At 32.6% G+C, this 13264-nt stretch overlaps 1 protein-coding gene across 1 annotated transcript in view; it reads right to left on the bottom strand.

The window, feature by feature from the left end:
* The window catches only part of LOC144837882 (2,3-bisphosphoglycerate-independent phosphoglycerate mutase-like), a 119245-nt gene that overhangs the window by 105647 nt on the left and 334 nt on the right, over positions 1 to 13264 (bottom strand). The window lies entirely within an intron of this gene.

The raw sequence follows: 13264 nt of genomic DNA on the forward strand, positions 1-13264 counted from the left end.
TAAAGGTAAGATTGTATTTCTTTTGAACGCAAGAGAGTTGGATCTAAATGAGGGAATCTTAGATTTAATTGTAAAGCAACTGGATATGGAAGATTTCAGTATGAGAACCAATCTTCCACACGATTCAAAGTTGATTAAACAATTCATAGTAAATCATGAGAATCAAGTTGTATTGATGTTAGATGGGTTAGAAGAATTAAAGTATAAGAATACAAGCCTAATTAGACTGTTCAGAAATGAAGACTTAGAGAAGAGTGTTGTGATACTCACATCAAGGTCAGGGAATCTTGATGAATTCAAAAAAATGACTGATATGCATGTAAGAGTTACTGGATTTAATGAAGAGGGCATAGAAAAGTACATCAACAAACACTTTGTGTATTTTAATAGACCAGAATTGGGGAAAGCCCTTAAAGAGGAATTGGGTATTGATGAAAAAGTTAGGCTTTGTAGACACCCAACAGTTTATTCATTATGCACAAATCCAATGTTTCTTCTCTCATTTTGTATTATGTGGGAAGAAATGGGAAGTCTTCCTGATAACAAAGTTGATCTCCTTAGAGGAGTTTTCTGCAATATTTTGAATCAGTTTAACAAATCAAAAGAGAAATACTGGAAGATCTCTCAGTTTGAAACCATTCCAATGGCATATGTAAATGCTATTATGTTTTTAGGAAAGTGTATGTTTAACAGCTTAAAAGTAAATCGACTTTCAATAAACGAAAATGACCTCAAAGCTAACAAAGATATTGGTGACTTGGCTTTGAAACTTGGATTTGTTTATAAAGATGCCTCAATTGAGAAATGTAACCTTGAAGCAATTTACACACCTCTTCACAAGTTAATTTCAGATGCCTTAGTAGGATTTTACTTGTGCAAATCATGTGAAGGAAAAGGTAGAGAGAATGAATCCACAGAGGATGCAAGACGAATCCTTACACCATTGAATGACGATGAATGGGAGGTAATTAGAGAAAGCAAACATTTAGAGGGGGCAAGAGAGTTTGCAATTGGTTTTCTAGGTGATGCTGCTGATAAATTCTTGAAGCACTGGATTACCAATAATTTATCAACATATCGAAATCTGCCAAGAAATATGCTAAATGTTAACAATAGACATGAGGATAATGTGTTAACTGCATTAATTAGTTACATGAACAGCAAGGATTTACAAATAATGAAACATGTAGACGATATATCAACATCTATCAGTATGTTTATTCAGCACACATATCCAGGTGTATATTGTGAAGAGCATTTCATAGATCTCATTATGCAACTTCATTGCATGAAATATTATAATGATAATTTAGACATCTTTTGTAGTGAGATGGCATCTGATTCTAATGGAAGAGTTCTTGCACACATTTTAGGCATCGAAAGCAAGTGTAGTAGAGTTACATTTGAAAAACTGTCAGGTAATGTAATGAATGAAATGGTTGATGAGTGTTTAAGTAGAGGAGTTAAAGTAGCATTACAAGGGATCGATATCAGTGATAATAACCTCAACGACGTAAATGGCACATTACTTGGTTCCTTGTTGATTATTTCTCCAAAGCTGAAGCACCTTACGATGCGTAATTGCAATCTATCAGGAGTCGTTATGAATCACATGATCCAAAAGTGTTTATGTAGTGGAGTTCTAGTAGCATTAGAACGCCTTGATATTACGGGAAATATGCTTGACAACATTGAAGGTACTTTACTGTGTTGTTTATTGAATTTGTCTCCGAAGCTGGTTCAACTTGCAATGTGTAATTGCAATCTATCGGGAGACGTACTGAATGACATGATCACCGAGTGTGTGATTAGAAGAATTGAAGCAGCATTAGAACAGTTTGATATTGATGATAATGATCTTTGCCAAATTGATGGTACTTTACTGGGTTGTTTCCTGGATATTTCTCCAAAGCTGAAGCACCTTGCGATGCGTAATTGCAATTTATCAGGGGACATAATGAATCACATGATCAGAGAGTGTTCAAGTAGTGGAGAATTAGAATCGTTTAATATCGATGATAACAACCTCAGCAACATTGATGGTTGTTTACTGGGTTCATTATTGATTATGTCGTCTAATCTAAGGTCACTTTTCATGCGTAATTGCTGCCTATCAGGGGACGTAATGAAGGGCATAATGACGGAGTGTTCAAAAAGACAAGTAGCATTGCCATTACAAGGGATTGATATCGATGGTAATGACCTGAGTAACATTGATGGTATTTTACTGAGTTCTTTGATTGTGTCTCCTCAACTGGCGTACCTTCGAATAAATAATTGCAATCTATCAGGTTACATAATGAATGACATGGTCAGAACATATTTAAGGAGTGCAGCATTACGAAGAATCGAGATCAGTGACAATGACCTTGTTGGTATTAATGGTCGTTTATTGGGTCATTTATTGATTATGTTTCCAAAGCTCGTTGAACTCGAAATGCGCAATTGCAATCTATCTGGGGACATAATGAATGACATGTTTGGAGTGTGTTCAAGTACAGCATTAGAATGGTTCGTAGTCGAAGATAATAACCTCAGTAGTATTGATTTTACTTTACTGTGTTACTTATTGAATGTTTCTCCAAAGCTTAAGCATTTTGCGATGCGTAATTGCAATCTATCGGAGGATTTAATGACTCGCATTTTAAGAGAGTGTTTTAGAAGGGGAATCGAGTATTAGAAATTAATACTGGTTTCTTATTGATTATGTATCAAGCAATTGTCAATCAGTCAGTAATGAATCACATTATCAGCAAGTACCAAAAATGGTTAACAAGATCAATATTGGTCTAATCTAACCAGATTAGCGATGTCCAAAATTGAAAGCAAAGAACCTAGCCTGGTTAAAGTATCGCAAAAGGAGACAACAAAATGTTACCAACACTACTGTAAGGCTAGAAACGCATCTGTTTCTGCAGCAAGGCATGCCAAACTGAAATTTGAGGACATACTGTAGCAGCTAATATAAAGATTGATCCTAAAGCGTTTTACGCCTATGCCAGAAGCAAGACTACTATTAAAGTTACCAACATTAAACGTTCTGCTTCTAATCTTGAAAATAGTGAACTGTTGAACCATGCTTTCCACGAGGTGTTTGTTAATGAAAATAGTACCAAAGTTTAACCTGAAATTCTTAATGTTGTATTTTCACCAGATGATGTTCTAGCTGCTATCAACCAGTTAAAAGATAATTTGTGTACTGGTCCTTGACGCTGTTCGTCCTAAAGTATTGAATGAATGTGGTCCAGTGCTGGCATTACCTTTATATCTAATTATGTCTAAATCATTGGCAACAGGTGAAATTCCCAAGATCTGGAAAGACGCTCTGTCACGCCTATTCACAAGGGCGATTCCCGGTCTGATGTTCTCAACTATCGCCCAATCAGTCTGACATCCGTTTTGCATGCAAGCTTATGGAAAAGATTTTAAGAAATGCTATAGTTTCTCATCTGGAGACCCATAACTTGCTCAGTTTACATCAACATGGCTTTCGAGCTCGACGTTCCTGTTAAACACAACTTTTGGAGTTTTTTCAAGACCTTCACAATGTAGTCGATGTCATTTACCTCGACTGTAAAAAGCCTTTGATACTGTTTCACATCTACGACTAATTAACAAATTAAAAGGTTATGGAATCGGCTGTCCTTTCCGCCAACAGATAATTCATTTCCTGGCTCGGCGTCGTCAACAGGTTGTAGTGAAAGGTTCTTTGTCTGCTAGTAACTAGCGGTGTGCCACAAGGTAGCGTTCTAGGCCCAGTACTATTTCTCATCTTTGTTAACGATCTTCTTCATGCTAAACTTTTTGCTGATGACAACAAAATCTACAGACGAATTAAATCCATTTCTGACAACGAAATACTTCAAGCTGACCATACAGCATTACGACAATGGAGTCAGAAGTGGTTACTAGAGTTTAACGAATCGAAGTGGAAAACAATGCATTTGGCGTACACAATCCTAAATACACTTATCAGCTGGGGCTACACCCCTGGAACCTGAGGTGTAGCATGAAAGACCTCGGGGTTTTTATTACACCCAACTTGAAATCAACAGTCTAAAAAGAAAAACCCGTATGTCCGAAAATAATATAGATTTTATTATGTGAAATGGGCCGGAGGCCGTTGTTTATTGAAATAAAAGAAAGAAAGAAAAAAATCTTCAGCAAAAGCTAACTCGATGAATGAACGCATCAAAACAACTTTTACATATTTGGACTCTGATATGTTTCTACCATTATATAAATCGCTTGTGAGACCTCTGATGGAGTATGCAGTCCAGGTATGGTTTCTTCATTTTAGAAGAGACAATAATACTTTGGAAAAAGTCCAAAATCGAGCTACCAAACTTGTTCCGGAGATACGTGATCTTCCAGCAGAATCAAGACTCCACGGACTTGGCCTCAGTAGTCTGGAAGAGAGACGTATACGTGGTGACATCATTGACGTTTTTAAAATGAACGGTTGCGAGAATATCAATTCTTCAAATTTGTTTACTTTGATGTCTGAAATTCAACACTAGAGGTCATCCATATAAACTTGTCAAGAAAAAGTCAAATACAACACCCCGTTCTTCTTTCTTTGACTCACCAATTGCGAGTCTATGGAACTCTCTTCCTAATTATGTTGTTCTTAGCACATCAGTCAACAAATTCAAAAACAACTTTTACAGACACATAACAAACACTAGGAGCAGAGGCAACCCTTATGAGTTTTAACTCACTACCTCTTTAAGCATCACTAGAGGTAAGCAGCAGAGTTCAAAATATTGATATCGGTCATAATAACCTCAGCAACGTTGATAGTACTGTACAATTTGTTTTGACTAATCTACTCAACTGGGGTACCTTCACATTACCATGATGACATGAGTGACAAAATTGTATCCTCAGCAACATTGGTAGGTTGAATGTATCTCATTAGAGATGTGTATGTCATAATGACATATCAATGCGTTTCATAAATTAGAGGCAGTAATATTTGATATGTGTTGTCATAAAATGAATGTATTACATTAGTTGTTAATTAGGTACAGTAGTGGTTAATATGGTGCTTGGTTTTTATTAGGGTGTACATTATTAGTGGTTGATTATGTTAGTAGTTAATGTTACACAATAGTTGATTAGGCTATGGTTTTATTTCCCGCACCCTAATAAAATATATTATGATAGACCAAAGCCCAACATTAGTGGATTACATGTTCAAGAGATTGAATTTATTTAAATAAGTATGGTATTTTTTATCTTTCATAATTTAAATTTATTTTGAAAAATGCATGTAAATAACTTTTAAAAAAACTTAATTTTACTAAAAATGACAAAATACTGGCCTTTCCCATGCCTCATCGATATATTATGTATTGCATTAAAAGAAGTTAGTAAATAAAATAGTGCTTGAGTACTATCATCGGTGCAATTCATAGGCCAATTAGATAATTTGTCTTTGTCACAAACACTGAAAATTCACTGTTTTTAAATCATGATTTTAAAAAATAAATAGTAAACCAAAAACTAGTAGTAAGTGTTTTATATTTGTTTGTAGTATGTGTTGTAAATAATTGTATTCTTGTTAATTATTTTTTATATTTTGGATGATAAAATTTCTTTTTTTGAATAAGCTGGTTATCGAAGTACTTTCGGTCTCTAATCGAGACCTTTACTATCTTATATTATATGGTATTTGATGGTGTTTTTAAAATGTAGGTTAGGAGCTGCAATGTTTTCAATGTTTCTTTTTGTACCCCAATGGAAATAAGTTTGTTTTCTTAACTTTCTTGGGTTAGCCTCAGTTCATTCAGTCAATAATATTGTTTTCTTGTACATTTTTCTTTTTTTTTAAATTGTTGTCTGTTTGTAAAATGTAGAATGAACTAAAATGAAATGTGTTGGGGTACATGGTCCAAAGAGAAATTACAATACTATGTATACTAGTATGGGTTGATCAAAATGATCCATTAGTTTTAAATATTTCAGATGTGACAATGAACTAATATTACATTGTTAATAATTGCTTTTATTTCGTTATATATTGTCTTCTTTATTATAACATAACATTATATTGTAAATTTATTTCGACTGCCAAATTAGTATTTTCTTATACATTCCACAGCACTTACAGTGTATTTTGTATAATCATTAATTTATAAAAAATATATTTTTAAGTAATAAATATTCTTCAATTAAATACAGACATATTCACAATTATCACTGCTTGTAATTTTAATAAAAGTTTAAAGTAAACTTTATTGTAATACTTGTGATTCTACTAATTATAGATTGATAAATGTAAAGATATACTGTTTATTAGCCTCCTTGGTATGTGCTACAAATTTACAGACTACCTGTCACAGATGAGATATCGCGAATTATAACTGTGCGTGCGTGAGTCTTGACCTGAGTTCGAATCCCATGAATGCTTTTTGGATGTCTATTCAACTCAGATCTCGGATATATCGGAGTTTTTGATCACTGGGTTTTTTTTTTGCTTGATCTAAATACTGTATATCTGAAATTTGAGTTTTCTATACACCCATGCTTTTTGGTGTACCCTGTATGTAGAGGAGATACTGAAAGTGCAGTCATCATAGTTGTACTTAAATTTAATTTATACAAAAATACTAAATTTTGTTATTAAACATAATAGTAAAACTTGCATCCAGTTTTGAACTGTTCTTCAAATTTTATAGCTGTACCTTCCAATTTATTTTTTTTCATACCCATCCAACAGCAAGCACAAACTCGCCAATTACAGGATGGATAAACTATTTGATAATTTATCATGCTTATAAACTAAATCTCATTTTAGGCTTAGGGAGTGGAGTTACTATTGTCAGTTTTAAAAATATCGTTTTCTTAATTTTTATATAATCTTGAAATGAAGATTATCTTTTGCCATCATTAATCCAATTAGTATTAATTCTGTGTTTCAAAGCAAACGGGTTTTCTTTATTGTGCTAAATGTATCATAGGGTATGCTCGGTTTGCTGCGTATCCTACATACAGTAAGCGAGTTCTCCTCTAAAATCACACAAGAAGAAATTTTATTACGGTCCATATTGTAACCAGTATTGTTTTGATAAAATATATAGTGTAAAATCACATAAAAAAATATAACAGTACCGGCAATAAACTTCGACCAAAATGAGTGAAGACCCTGGACATTGATTCCGGTACCTCTCACATGCTAATCAAGCGCTCTACCATCTGAGCTAGTTCTCCATAATATAACTACACGTACGTAGCTATTTAATTTCGGTCAATTGTCATTTTTGTTGTGATGTACAGTAGTAGGTACAATTGTTTCTAGAAAAAATAGTCGCCACTTTACATTCAAAATGTTTAGTTTTCTTACACTTAATTTTTACGAGTTCGTGAAAACAATTAAGTGGAAATAAAACTTGTTTTATTTGTTTAAGTAATAAAGGATAAATCATTTTCGAGTGTTTACAATTACATACAATAATAATAATACCAAAGTATTGTGATGTGAAGCATGCATTAATTTAAATACAGAGTTTGACTGGATACTATGTACAGTTTTAGTAAAGTAAATTCAAACGAAAATAAAAATTCACTGTGTTTTAATACAGTATTATTATGCTGTTTTGTAGGTGTGTCTAATTGAATTGAATTCCTGTCAAATTGTGTTTGAAAGACTGAATCCTTATATAGATAGAAGATGCCTTTTGTAAGTCTTTCCTCATCAAAGCATATTGATAAAACTCAACATATCGAGAAACTCAACAGTTCTTTTCAGAACTAATATACGTGGTGTATCGTAAACTTTATATCAAAAGGTGTAAACACAACCCATTATTTTGATATGTGAAACATTTCCTACGAGGAAACGTCTTACAATAATGTCTTCTTCCTCAAACGAAATGCTAGAAAGAAATAGACATTTTGAGGAAAGCTGAATTTTGATGAAGAAGATCAGCAGGGAGATCTGTCTTTTGCAGAATACTATGTATGTGTGTCAGATGATGAAAGAGATCGAGAGTATGATAAATCTTATGTGAATGCAACGGTGGCAGAAAATCGAAACTGGTTAATGGAAAGTGACGCAGAGGTGATGTCTTTTTTGAATGCAACATTAGCATCAGGCAATGAAAGCATTGCTGACCGAGAAACAACTACTGAATTTGAAGCGAGGCAAAGTGATAGTTAAAGATGGTCGTGTTACAGCAATGATTGTGGTTTTTTTAAATATGGATTAATATGGTGCTTGGTTTTTATTAGAGTGTACATTATAAGTGGTTGATTATGTAAGTAGTTAATGTTACACAATAGTTGATTAGGCTATGGTTTTATTTCCCGCACCCTAACAAGGCCATATACATGGCTGCAGTCGCGTGCTTAAGCTAGTGTTTACCGACCGACCGACATAGTAAGCTGTAGAGTCGCGTTGCACGCGACTATAATACATGGAAAGCAGGGGATAATCCTTTAAGCCCAAAGCCTTGTTTCCAAAGGGGTCAATGCAAAAATATAAATCAATTATTATTTATCTTATATTACAAATTAAATTCAACTTATGCTAAGTTCTGACAATCATCATTATAAAAATATATACTATTTACAAAAATGCAATCATTAATTTAAGTCTATAAAATTTGCATATTTGTTAATAATACACTGTAATCATTATAAAGCTCTGTATACACTATTAAACTAGTTTGACAAAAATATGATAGTGATATGCCCAAATATGGTAGTGATATGACATCATCATGTCCATATATGGGCACATCACATTTTTTTTTGTCACATAGTTTGATAGTGTAGACAGCTTTACAGTACTTCTTAGTAATAATAATAATCGGTAACTTCGCGGAAAGAAATGGATTGAAATGAAAATGTAGTATTCTAGCAACACAAGCTAACAAATACAGAAACGAAAGGCTGCACCCGAATGGGACGCAATATTTCTTTTCGTACATTATGTTTGGGACCCCTCATGAAACGTCACAAAATAAACATGAATATTCATTAGTCATATCCATAACTTTAAAAAAAATCGCGAAACTTTCTAATCAACCCCGAATTTTATCCTTGAGTGACAAAATATTTCATTTTATACATCAGTGGATTTGTCAATGTGTCAGCTAGTTATTTACACCTCCGTGACTTTTAATGTACTGTAATCGATTAGGGATTGCTTTTTAATTCGACAACATAGAGTTCACTTTGTTCACTGTGTAGCCAAAGTACAATGTTTAAATCAAGACAGTTTGTTATGATGGAAACTCTGTGTTTACATTTTGGCAGTTTCAAAAGGAACAAACTATGAGAGTTACAACTTTATTTTACAGAATAATGAAAGTTAATACAGTAATCGATGACTTGGAGGAAAGTGGTTTGAAATAAAAATGTGTTTTAGCATTGACTACATGTGATTATAAGGCTGAAATATTAACACCGAGTTTTTAATCCTAGTGACAAAATATCCATGTTACATTTTATATACCAGTGGATTTGTGTCAGCTACTTAGTTTACACCTGAATGAGTTATTTTGTAGTGGATTAGGAAATATTACTCATTAAAGATGTATTGTCCCTTTGACTAATTCCCAAAAAAATTTTTTTTTAATATTTCGAAAAAAAGTGTGTCATTTTGAAGTATCATAATAGTTTTTAACTTTCACCAAAAACTAGTCAAAAAAAAATCATTTAACTGAAATACAGACGTTTTTTTGTTCAAAAAATAACTTTGACTGGAAGTCAAAGTTTTCGATCAAAACATATTTCATAATGCAACGCGCTTGTTTGGCTACTCTGTATGCATAATCATAAAAATTCCTCGAGATCTGTGTGAAAACACCTTCTCAACTGTGACGAGTTGTAAACAATCCTAATTAGCATCATGCATAATGTATACTCGTGGTTTAAAATCTTTGTTTACTTTCGCTCGCGACGATTTTCCAAAAGAAATGTAATTAAATTAATTTACCTGTTAATTACGTAAACTTGTTGTTTTTGGCTCGAATTTTCGACTTAAAGTGAATAACTTTAATATTACTTTGATATGGCCAATTTTAATTTAGAATATTTTGAATCAGAAGAATCATTTTTTTGTGTTTCAAGGGACAATACATCTTTAAACAATCTGAGTTCAAAGCAAATTAGCTTAAAATGTTTAAATTTGTTATAGCAGTTCTGTGTTATGGGGTTTTTATTTTCGCACTTTTGACATACCGGATAAGTCCACTAAAACAGTGAGTACCAACTTTTGTTTACTATTTGTTTATTATAACACTCATTAAGGCCGCTGAATGATTGTCAAACCAACAGTACAAATCATGTCGTAGCTCATGTTACATCTTTTTAAAAGGCCACATAGTCGTGTTGCTAGTCACACAGCCACTGTCACATTATTATTTACGGTTCATTATTGTTCTTGATTACAATTATAATTTCTCACAGATTTGTTTCTGTCAGATATCCAAATACTATCGGAAGAAGCTTACAGTTCGCAAACATGGTAAGTACAATGTAAACTGTGACAATAAAGCATTCTGAAATAATCATGCCTACTGCGCATGAACATAGCGTTTCATTTTTTAGCAGCAACATCTTTTAACACATTAGTCTGGGTTCCAGACGGAGTTTTGACTTAATATTAGTAAAAAGATAAATATTTTGGTACATATGGCGTTTCATACGTAAACCTACTTGAGCTTTTTTTATTTTTTTTTGTTTCTTTTCATCCACACATAAATATACATTTCCACATACCACTAATCTTTTAGTTTCGAAAATAATTTATGCGGATTATTCCCTATCATTTACAAAATCGTTCTCTCAGACTATTACCAGGTAACACATCTGTAAAAGCTCTGTTTACACTATCAAACTTTATATGAAAAAAACCTGTACCCATATATGGACATGATGATGTCATAGCACTACCATATTTGGGCATACCACTACCATATTTATGCAAATTTTGTTTGCATAAGTTTGATAGTATAGACAGAGCTCTACATCACTAATTTCAGTTTGAATAAGATTCAAAGAGTACGTCTAGGCCTATGTGTAATTTCATTTAAAAATTTGTATAAAATACTTTCTATAAAATATTTAGAGCGTGTTGAGAGATTTGTTAAAACATTCAAAATAATTTGATCCATAATTTGTTTAGCAACCAGATCGCATAGGGTACAAACTAATTATTATATTGTTTTCTTCATCTTTCAAATTTATGTTCTACAAAGTCTACTAAATGCAAGCCTCACACAAACATAGTCTTCTTCAAAACTTATAAATGTGGAAGTTCGTCAGTTCAGAATATATTTTTAAGATTCGGAGACAAGCACATCTTGACGTTTGCTATGCCAATGGAGAACACTTTTGGATATGATCATATTTTCAGTCTTTTTATTCCTTTCAACATTAGCATGGTTGGGAATTTAACAGCCAATGAATACAATATATTAACACATTACTGTGTATTTAACAAGTCTAGTAAGTTTTATTCCTAAGCTCTTCTTACATCTAATATGTTATTTCCTGGTTCACAACACTCATTGCAAATTGTCATTTTAATAATTAATAATCTGAGCTGAATATTATGCATATGTCATAGTATTTTTTATTTATACAGGCATTTTTTTCATTTCTAACTTGTACGGTTTTTTTTTAAAGGTTTTGAAACCATTATGCCTTCCGATTCCTTTTACGTCACCATCCTTATCCGGGAACCAGTGTCGGTTTTTCATTCTTATTTTGACTGGAAAAAGCAATTTCGCACTTCAGAACTACTCGAATCCCCTCGAAGAGTTTATAAACCGTGTGGAAACATTTGACGTAATTCCACCAAGTTATAAAACCAGAAGAGATGTGGTGTACAAACAGTCTATAGAAACTGATACAATGGCGAAGATGGTAATGGGAAATATGGAAAGAGAGCTACATTTTGTTATGCTGTTGGAATATTTAAAAGAATCGTTAATTCTTTTAAAGAATAAATTATGCTGGTGTTTTGAAGACATTCTGTATGTGCCTAAGTTAGTTAGAAAACAACGTTTTGCTATCAACGAATCACTTGCGAATAGAATTTGTAAATGGAGCCGCTGGGATGTGATACTTTATGACAGATTTAATACTAGTTTTTGGAAACATGTCGACGAATTTGGATTGGATAAAATGAAAAGAGAACTAAAGATATTCAAGGAAAAACAAAAGGAGTCTCCGGAAAACTGTACTGATGAGAAAGATAATGTTTGTCAAAGGTTAAAAATACGAAGTTTAAATCTCACATTGAAGAAAACTCTTAAATCAAACGAAAAAGATAACATAAACCGTTTTAATAGGCTTACTAGTTTAAAAGATACAAGTGAGAAGAGAACTAAAGATATTCAAGGAAAAACAGAAAGAGTTGCTGGAAAATGTACTAGATAGATAGATAGATACAATTTTATTCGTCAAATAAGTAAAATTACATTATGAAAATTGTCTTCCTTGGCAAGAATATAAATATAAAAAGACCATATATAACATATTTAAAATACTTATACATCGGAATTACAGACTTCTCTTAAATCGTGAATTAAAAATATGAATAGCATTTGGAACAAAAGATAGTCTAAAACGTGAATTATTTGATCGTGGTGGTCTAACTCTCCCTGATCTATTTACAGTAAATTCATTGTGTAATGAGTGAGAACTGTTTCCCATAATGTTACTGATGAGAAAGATAATAATAATAATCAAACTAAAAAGATAACATAAACCTATTAAAATAGGCTAACTAGTTTTTGGAAACAATTCAGATTGGATAAATTGAAAAGAGAACTAAAGATATTTAAGGAGAGACAATTAGAATTCAGAAAACTGTCCTATTGAAAAAGATGAGCATTGATAATATGCATTCATCTTAACTATGACTGCGAATATTCTCAGCTTGATGGAAAGTATTGCAAAAGAAAGTTGTATTGCATTTGAAATAAACACTAAATGTCAGGAACTGAAACGTTTAAATCCGTTAAATCCGTCTATTAATTTCTGGCGATTCATGGTTCTACAACCAACTATTAATTTTGTACATGATACTTCTATTCAAACATTACTGAGAATATTCTCCGACCATTTTCCAAAGATTATAACATTTTGGCTGTAAGTATGTTACTACACTATTTGACGAGTTTTTATTTTGATAATTCTTATGTTTAATTCTTATGTGTGATTGCAGTGATGAGGCCGACATTCAAAGTCAGTACAGGTCTTTGTGTATTAGAAGCAACTCACTCAATCGTAAATTTATGAAATG

Source organism: Antedon bifida, chromosome 3 (genome assembly GCF_963402885.1).
Source record: "Antedon bifida chromosome 3, ecAntBifi1.1, whole genome shotgun sequence".
NCBI lineage: Eukaryota > Metazoa > Echinodermata > Crinoidea > Comatulida > Antedonidae > Antedon > Antedon bifida.